Source organism: Elephantulus edwardii, unplaced genomic scaffold (genome assembly GCF_000299155.1).
Source record: "Elephantulus edwardii isolate Elephantulus edwardi_28Jun2011 unplaced genomic scaffold, EleEdw1.0 scaffold00402, whole genome shotgun sequence".
NCBI classification, from domain to species: Eukaryota; Metazoa; Chordata; class Mammalia; order Macroscelidea; family Macroscelididae; genus Elephantulus; species Elephantulus edwardii.
In genome coordinates this window covers 1,065,797-1,075,013 of record NW_006400152.1, presented here as the reverse complement: position 1 = coordinate 1,075,013, position 9,217 = coordinate 1,065,797, and positions in this window count along the sequence as shown.

The window sequence follows — 9,217 nt, the reverse complement described above, 5'->3', positions numbered from 1 at the left end:
ATTTATAGATAGATGATAGATAGATAGATAGATAGATAGATATAGTGTAGTTGTGTATCATCGAGTCAGAACCAACCCATAGCTGACCTTCCAGCAGTTTTCAGAGACAGTTGAGATTGCTCATCTTTGTCCCATGGAGTAACTTGTGAACTTGAACCTTGTGCCTATGGGTTTGCAGCACAGCTTCTTGCCATTAGGACACCAGAGCTCCCTATATTACAGGCACTGTTTGAGAATGCTCAGATAGTAGTCTAGTAAGTAGTAAGTTGTTCTGTCAATCCAAAGTGTCAGAACCAACTCATAGCTAACCTTCTTGTGCATTTTTAGAGGCTTTATATCTCATGAGAGGAGATTACCATATTTATGCCAAAGTGATTAGAGACTCACAGAACCTTCTGAGTATTCTCTGTCTCAAACAGTGCCTATAATTTAGCAGAACAAGAAAACTAACTGAAAATAGATTTAGTCAGAATTCATTATGCTCAAAATAAAAGATGCTCTCCACAGGAGCTTATTAGGAAGAATTTCATTCTATCAGTTTAATACAACTGATACATGAAGATGATTAAATATTATCCTAGGAAGATTCTTTATTACAGTGTAATTAATGCATGCAAGTATGATTTTAAAATCAATGAAAGGAAGGTAGGAAGCCTTTCTTAAGTAGAGAATGTAATAAATATGTGAAAAAATAGATAGCAATACCTTTTTTCAGAGGATGAATAACTATAACATTACATTTCTGTAATAAAAACAATTGTTGTTGTTACATGCCATTGAGTAACCTATGATTCATAGCAACCCTATGTACATTAGCTCTGAACTCTGCCCTATCCTGAGCCAGTCTCATCTTCTCCAACAGACTTGATCCCATTTCTCCAGTCACTGAGACAATACATCTCATCCTGAGTCTTCCTCTCCTGCCTTGTCACCTCAACCTCCCAAGCTGATGTCCCTCTCCAAAGACTCATCCCTTCTGGCCATGGGCTCAAAGTATATGAGATGGAGCCTCAAAATCCTTGCCTCCAGGGAGCAGCCTGGTTTCATCCTCTCTAAGACAGATCTGTTTGTTCTCCTTGCAGTCTCCAGTATGTTCAACATCCTTTTCCAGCATCAAAATTCAAAGGCATCTATTCTTCTATCGTCCTTAGTTATTGCCCAGTTCTCTGACGCACAGCAAGTAACTGTGAAGACCATGGCCTGGATCAAGTGCACATTAGTCTCCAGGCTGACATCGTTGCTTTTCAGTACTCTAGAGAGGTTCCTGACAGCAGACTTTCCCAATGCAATTCATTTTTTTTTTAATTTCCTGACTGCTGATGCCAAGAGTGATGATTGTGGAAAGATACAAGCTGAAGTTATCAATAATATCAATCTCTTCTCCATCCATAATGAAGCAGCCAATTGGCCTAGTGGTGAGAATCTTTGTTTTCTTGATGTTGAGCTTCAGTCCATTTTGAAAAATAGAGTCCTCGACTCTTTGGAGCAAATGCATCATGTACTCTTCAGTTTCAGCAAGCAAGGTTGTGTCATCTGTATAATGCAGTTTGTTGCTGAGTCTTCCTCCAAACCTGATGTCACAGTCCTTCTCCTATATTCCAGCCTGAAGAATCATCTCTTCTGTATATAGATTGAAAAGATACAGAAATAGGATGTATCCCTGACGCACGCCTTTAGAAATCCAGAACCACGCATGCAGTGTTTCCCTGCTCTGTTCCTGACTACTGCTTCCTGGTCCAAGTATAGGTTTCACATGAGCACAATTAAATATTCTGATATCCCCATTTTTCTCAGGGTTAGCCATAATTTGTTATGATCCACACAGTCAAATGCCTTTGCATAGCCGGTGAAACACAGAAAGACATTCTTGGGATACTCTGCTTTCAGCCAAGATCCATATAATATTGGCTATAATATCCCTAGTGCTAATGGTCTCTTCTAACCCAGCCTGCACATCTAGTAGTGCTCTGCTGATGTATTGTTCCAGTTGTTTCTGGATAATCTTCAGCAGAATCTTGCTTGTGTGTCATATTAGTGATATTGTGCGATAATTTCCTCACTGTGTTGGGTCACCTTTTTTTGTAATAGAAATAAATACAAATTTCTTCCAGTCAGTTGACCAGATAGTTGTCCTCCAGATTTCTTGGCATAACCTGATTAGTGCATCCTAGGCAGCATCTCTTTGTTGAAATATATGAATTGGTCAATTCCTGGGTTTTGTTTTTTCTTTTTTGCCAATTCCTTCAGAGCAACTTGAACGTTCTCCTTCATTACCACAGGCTTTTGATTGTATATTTCATGAAATTCTTCTCTGTCAGCCAATTCTTTTAGGTACAGTATAGTGCCTTTGTGTATTCCTTCCATCTTCTTTTGATTCTACCTGGGTCTTTCAGCATCCTGCCTTCAGTATCCTTACGTTTTGCAAAACAAGGCTTGAATTTATTCTTTAGTTCATTCAGATTAGGTACTGCCCAGCTAGTTTGGTCTTTTTGGTTTTCTAACTTCAGCTTCTTGTACATTTTGTTATAATACTTTGTTTTGACTTCTTGAGATGCCCTTTGAAACCTGTTCAGCTCTTTAACTACTTGATTTCTTCCTTTTGCTTTGGCTCCTTGCCTTACTAGTACAATATTAAGAGTCTCTTTTGCCATCCATCTTGGCTTTTCTTTCTCCTCTGTCTTTGTAATGACTTTTTCCTTTTTTCATGAATGATATTCTTGATGTCCTCCCAGCTCATCTGGTCTTCAGTCATTAGTGTTCAAGCCTTCAAACCTGTTCTTGAGATAGCCTTTAAATTCTGGAGAGATAGACTCATGGTCAAACATTGGTTCTTGTAGATTTGATTTTATCTTCTTTAACTTCAGTCTGAACTTGCATATGAGTACTTTATCAGCACCTGGTCAAGTTTTCACAGCTGATATTGAACTTCTCTAGTGATTTCTTCCACACATATGGTAAGTCTGATTTCTGTGTAGACCATCAGCTAATGTCCATGTGTATAGTCACCATTTATGTTTCTTATAAAATGTATTTGCAATGAATATGTCATTAACTGTACAGAATTTTACCATTCTGTCTCCAGTCTCATTTCTGTCACCAAGTCCATTTTTTCTGACTACTAGTCCTTCTTCTCTATTTCCAACTTTTGAATTCTAATCACCCTCAGATTAGAAATAAACATCATATTTTAATTTGGACCAACTTTAGTAAACTAATGTTATCATAAATGGCCAAAAAGTCAACTAATATTTATTGTATTTTCCTGATAAAGTTGAGGACAAAAAAAACCCTGGTAGGAATATAAGTGCAAAACATAGAATATATAAATGTAATTTGGCAATGTCTAGAAAACTTTTTAAACATTTATATATTATTGTACTATTTATTGGAGTGTCAGAACCCTTGAAAATTAGCTTTTCTAGGCATTTTGTTGGTCTCCAACTACTTTAACTGCAGACACATGGTCTTGCAAATTACCAACAGATGTGGATAGAGTGCTTTTCACACTATAAAGCAAGATTCTGGTGATAAAGTGGAAAGATAGTGGAGAAACTGTGACAAGTGTACCTGAAGCTTCTTGTATTTTGTACTGGCCAAGTTAAAGGTGTGCTTACTGCATTACCGAAGGAAAAGCTGACTTGCAACTGCTCTGAGGCAAACCTTGCTAGATTGCACTTGTGTTACTAAACTGGGGCTTTTACTAATTGTTGTTAAGGGCTGTCATGTTGGGTACAATTCAAAGCAACCCTATGAATCTGAATCCTGTCCTAGCCTATGCCATGTTCACAATTTCTGACACAATAGAGCTCATTGCAGCTGTCACAATGTAAATACACCTGGTTGAGGGTCTTCATTTCCTTTACTCACCCTCCACCCTTCCAGCATCATGTCTCTCTCCAAGGAATAGCCCCTCCTAGTAACACACCCAAAGAGTATGAAGGAAACCTCATCATTCTGGCCTCTAAAGAGCACTCCAGCTATACATTCTCCAAGACATATTTGTTTGTTCTTTTGGCCATCCATGGGGTGTTCCGTGTTCTTCTCCAACATCACAACTAAATATATCAGTTCTTCTTCTCTAATCCTTATTCATGGTCCAGTGCTCAGATGCATAGCGCATTTTAAGAAAGACAAAGGCCTAAATCAGATGCACCTTAGTCCGCAAATGACATAATTGCTCTTCAATAATTTGGAGAAGTTCTTAACTGCAGATGTTCCCAGTGCAATATGTTTCCTTATTTCCTGACTGCTGATATAAAAAGTGTTAATTGTGGATCCAAGTAAGATGGAGATGTTGAAAGTCCCAATCTCTTCTCCATCCATCATGATGATGCCTATTTGTTAAGAGGTAAGATCTTTGTTTTCTTGACATTGAGATTCAATACATACTGAAGGCAGCATTCCTTGATCTTCTGCAACAAGTGTTTCAAGTCCTCTTCACTTCCAGTAAGCAAGGTTTGTCATCTGCATAAAGCAGATTATTGGTGAGTCCCCCTATCATCCTGATGCAATATTTCTCTTCATAGATTCCGGCGTCTAGAAAAATTTGCTCAGCATACAGATTAAATATGTATAGAGGTAATACAATGTTGACACAGTTCCACCTTAATTTTAAACCATGCCCTGTCCCCCTGTTCTGTTCACACATACAATAGCCTCCTTTTCTAGTTATAGGTGTTTCATGAGCTCAATTAAGTGCTCCAGGACTCCTATTCCTCTCAATGTCAGCTACAACTTGTTATGATCTACATAGCCAAATTCCTTTGCATAATCAATAAAGCACAAGTAGACATTCTTCTGATATTCTTTACTTTGAGCCAGAATCCATCTGACTGACATCAGTAGTGATATCCCTGGTGCCACAGCCTCTTCCAAATCTTGCTTGAACTTCTGGCAGTTCCCTATCTATGAACTAGTCTAGCCATTTTTGAATGATCTTCAGCAGTATTTTGTTTACATGTGATATTAATGATATCTTTCAATAGATTCCTCATTCTGTTGTATTATCTTTCTTGGGAATGGGAACAAGTAGGGAACTCTTCCAATCTGTTAGCCAAGCTGTCCTTCAGACTTCCTGGCATAGACTGGTGAGAGCATTCAAGGTCTCATTTGTTAACTGAAACAAGTCAGTTGCTGTCCCTTTGATTCCTGGGGTCTTCTTATTTTGCTAATGCCTTCAATCCAGCGTCCTCATTCCTTACCACAGGCTCCTATTCATATGGTATTTTCTGAAATTTTCAGTGTCAATTAGTTTTTGTTTTGTTTTGTTTTGGTATTGTGACTCTATATACTCCTTTAATCTTCTTTTGATACTTTCTGGGTAATTCAATATATTGCCAATAGTATCTTTCAATATTGTGTCTCAAGGATTAAATTTCCTTTTCAGGTTTCCTCCATTTAAGAAATGCAGAACAAGTTATTTCCTTTTTATTTTCCAATTCCAGCTCTCTGCACATTTCATTATAATACTTTTCTTTGTCCCCTCGAGCAGTTCTTTGATATTTAATGTTCAGCTGTTTTACTTCAGAATATTTTACCTTTGCTTTTGCTTCTTATTGCTCCAATGCAATTTCTATGATCTCTTCTGACATTCTCTCAATTTATTCTTTCTCCACTGTTTTTACAATGCCTTTTGCTTTCTTACTTTTGTAGCAATTTAGTTTTCCTTTTAATCTGGCTTGGGAATGCTGGACTAAAACTAGACTTGCATTCCTTGCCTCACCCACTCTCCCACTTATTTCCCTAATAAATCCTACCGTCAATACCACAACTGTCAATAAATTGTGTAGTTCAACAATGAATATTGAACCTAATGGTTGGTCGAAACAGGTGCAAGAAGCATGGGGGTAGGTGACGTGTATGACATAGCAACCATCTATCTATTTACTTCCTATAGATATTATTTATTGAGACAGTTCTCCTTTATGAAGAAGGCAGATATCAGACTGAGAACCCCTAGAGTATCTGTTCCTTCCAAACTATGATAATTACATGTGGCTGCAATGGAAATTTTATTATCTCTATATCAGCAAGGCCATGCTAAGTGGACAGCTTTAGCAGAAATTCAAGTAAGATACATACTAAGAGGAAAGACATGGAAATTAATTTCTTCTGTGCTCATAAATATAGCCAATGAAAAACCTATGGATAGCCAGAAAACACTGTCTGCTATAGTACCAGAAGATGAGCTCCTCTAATTGGAGGGCTTTTAAAATACAGCAGGGGAAGAACTAATTTGTTAGAGTCAAGCATAATGATTCAGATGGAATAAAAGTTTTGTGACCTTTGTTTATGGATATAATTTAACTTAAAATCAGAATAAAGGGATGCAGATATCTATTGGGATTAGGAACATAGGATGTGTGAAGTATGAAAGATCTAAAAAACATTAAATTCTGGAAGGCTTTCAGATATTTGGCACTAATTAAATAAAATGGAATAGTATTGGTCATGTAAGTCTGATAATCAGATGGTTTACCATACTGGGAAAGAAAGCTGAAGAAGAAAGAACAACACATTCATCATGAGAAAATGTACTGCAACATATGTCCCAAAACAAAATTTTTCAGTGATACAATAATATCCATATACCTACAAGGAAGACCTATTCTCTTATTTGTTCCTATTTAAAAAAAACATACCTTAACAGACTGTAGAAGGTGCTGAACGTATCATTAAGCAAATACATTTTTAAAGAAACACAAACAATGACTTTAAACATAGGCCTGACTGGATGGATTGCAAAGGAATCAGATTGAAGAAAAAAATTGCTGGATAAATACAGTATCTCCAGCCAAAACCAGACCAAGTACCAATTATAGAATAATCCATTAATTATTCACATTCAAATTTAAATTGAAGCTGAAAAAAATAAAACTCATCAACAGTAACCAAAATACAACTTTGAGTCTATCCTAGTAACAATTATCTTAAGAATAAATTAGAGGCAATAATCAAAGACCTAAGGAACAATGAAAGGACATCAAAGAGATCATCTATGAAAAGAATAAAAGGTCATTATAAATAAGAAAGAGAAATAATAAACCAAAATGGATGTCAGAAGTTGTTAATGTTAAGTGCTGTCAAATCGTAGATGACTCATAGCGACCCAAGGAATAAAAGACCTGAACACTTGTATAACTTTCATCATTTCGCCATGTTCATGTAATTTCCAGAAGCAAAACATTGGAAGTGTATGCCACTTCTACGTCCAAGCTTGTTTTAATTGGGAAGTTCCATCAAACACTGCCCACCATGGGTAACCATTAGCACATTTGACAAATCAATGTTACAGTGTTTAGCAACACAAATTAGGAAAATTGCATTAGAATGTTGAGAAGCCAAAGCAAAAGGAAGAGATGCTGAAGTAAAAAGAAATTAATAGAAGATTTCAGAGGGAAGCTTAAGAAGATAAATGAAATGAACAGAGAGCTGGAGTCAGGGGGGGCGGAAAGGGAAGAACTCATTTGGCATTTCTCAAGCTAAAAGCATCAAAGAGCAAATTCAAGCCAATAGTTGCAATACTGAGAGAAGCTTGAGCATAATCTTGAATGATCGAAGAGGCATCAAAAAAAGTTGGAAAAGAAAGGTGTGCAATCATAGGGTCACACAATTTGATGGATGGAGGAAAAGGGTAGGTTAAGAAAATGGGGAAAATCTGATGTGAAAAATAATGTATATGAATTTTGCAAGTAAATTAGTATAAAATATTTTTTTACAAAAAAGCAGAAACAAAAGAGGTTGGAAACAAACAAAGATTTGGAACACACAGAATCGCTGTACCAAAAAGAATTAGCTGACATTGAAAAATTTCAGGAAATACCATATGAGCAAAAGCCAATGGTAATAAAGGATGATTTGCAAATTATACTGAAGGCATTAGCAAAAAATGTAAGGCCACACTGGTTAGAAGTATGGTTTCAGGAAGGCATCAGTGATCCCACTCCTGGTTTTTTGTTCTTTCCAAGAGAGGAGCACCAATACACAGGTCCTTCACAAAACGTTGTCGTACCCTGGGTTTTTGTACAGTTATAACAGCCTAACACATACTAAGAAAAGACACACATAATGCCAATAAAGCAACAGTCTGCCTCAATCATCATGAAAAAAAAAGCACAACAAAATAAATCTTCTCCTAAAAAGGCATACCCAATAGATACCCCAGATAGAGAAAACCAGAAGAAATATATTGATATGGAGTTATTTGAACAGTTACCGAAGAAGATGCAAATGATAGAAGAAATAATGGAGATCTTTAAGAGAGCAAGGACCCCAGAGACAGCAATCCAGAATAAATATATTATTGAACTACAGAAGAAAATGAAAAAAAAAAATTGATAGCATAAATAAAGAGGTAAAAGAACTTAAAAAATTATCACTATCACAAGACAGAGAGGGTACTGGAAATAACAGAAAAGCATGAAAAAGCAATCCAGAATATTAAGACAGAAATGGCAGAAGTATCCAATGTACTGATGGAACAAAAAAAGTAGAACTGAAGAGATGGAACAGAGAGTCTGTAAATAGGAAGACAAGAGCTTCACAGAAAACATAATAGAAGAAAAATTAGAGATGAGATGTAAAGAAATGAAGAAAGCATTAGAATCATGTGAGCTAACATCAAAAGGAACAACAAACATGATTGGAATTCCAGAACCTAACAAATGATGGGGAAGTCATGAGAAAATTGTGGAAGAAGTACTAGAAGACAAATCCCCTGGTATTTTGAAGGATAAGAAAATCTGCATACAAGAAGCACAGTGAACACCAAATAGACTAGATCAAAAAAATAAAAACATCAAGACATATCATAGTCAAAATCTCCAAATGAGAAGATAATAGAATACTAAAAGTAGAGTAAGGAGAACAAAGAGTTAAAAAAAATTAAAAGAAACACAGAGTCGCCTACAAAGGGTAAACAATTAGATTAAGTTCTAATTTCCCGGCAGAAACCATATGAGTTAGAAGAAAATGGGACAGCATATATAGAACGTTGAAAGAAACTAATTGGCAGTCAAGGATCCCATATTCAGCAAAGCCGTCCATTGAATATGAAGGAGATATTAGATCCTTTACTGGACTTCCTTGTAAGCGTATGGATATAATCCTGTCACTCACGATGTTGTACTTCAAGATGGATCTAGAAATTACTTTATTTACTATGAAGGCAACCCCATTTTTCCTTGTCTTTTCATCTCCAGAGTAATATATCATATGG